The following is a 390-nucleotide window of genomic DNA, read 5'->3' as shown; positions in this document are numbered from 1 at the left end:
AGCAAATCAAGACAAGCAAGGAGTCGAGCCACTTCCTGACAAGGAATCACACCAAGGTAATAAAGACGAAGGATCCGACGTCAATTCAAGATATCTTGGCGGAGCGCAAGATGACTGAACAAACAGCCGACCTCCAGCTTCAGTCGAATCACATCGCTTCAGTCGAATCACATCGCTTCAGTCGAATCACATCGCTGCAGCTGATACTCGCACTGACAGCCTCCGCAAGACTTTGCGCAACACGCCGAACCCGGACACGATCGGGCTCATGGCTGCTGTGAAGTCACATTTCGCTTTCAACTCTGTGCTGCTTGGCGAGATGAGTGACCTCAGCGACAGCGTGAAGGAGCTGGCGCAGCTTCATATGATCAACCGCATACCCAAAGCTAT

Source organism: Plasmopara halstedii, assembly GCF_900000015.1.
Source record: "Plasmopara halstedii genome assembly, contig: Scaffold_816, whole genome shotgun sequence".
NCBI classification, from domain to species: Eukaryota; Oomycota; class Peronosporomycetes; order Peronosporales; family Peronosporaceae; genus Plasmopara; species Plasmopara halstedii.
The sequence above is the reverse complement of the archived record's forward strand: the minus strand, read 5'-3'. Positions refer to the sequence as shown.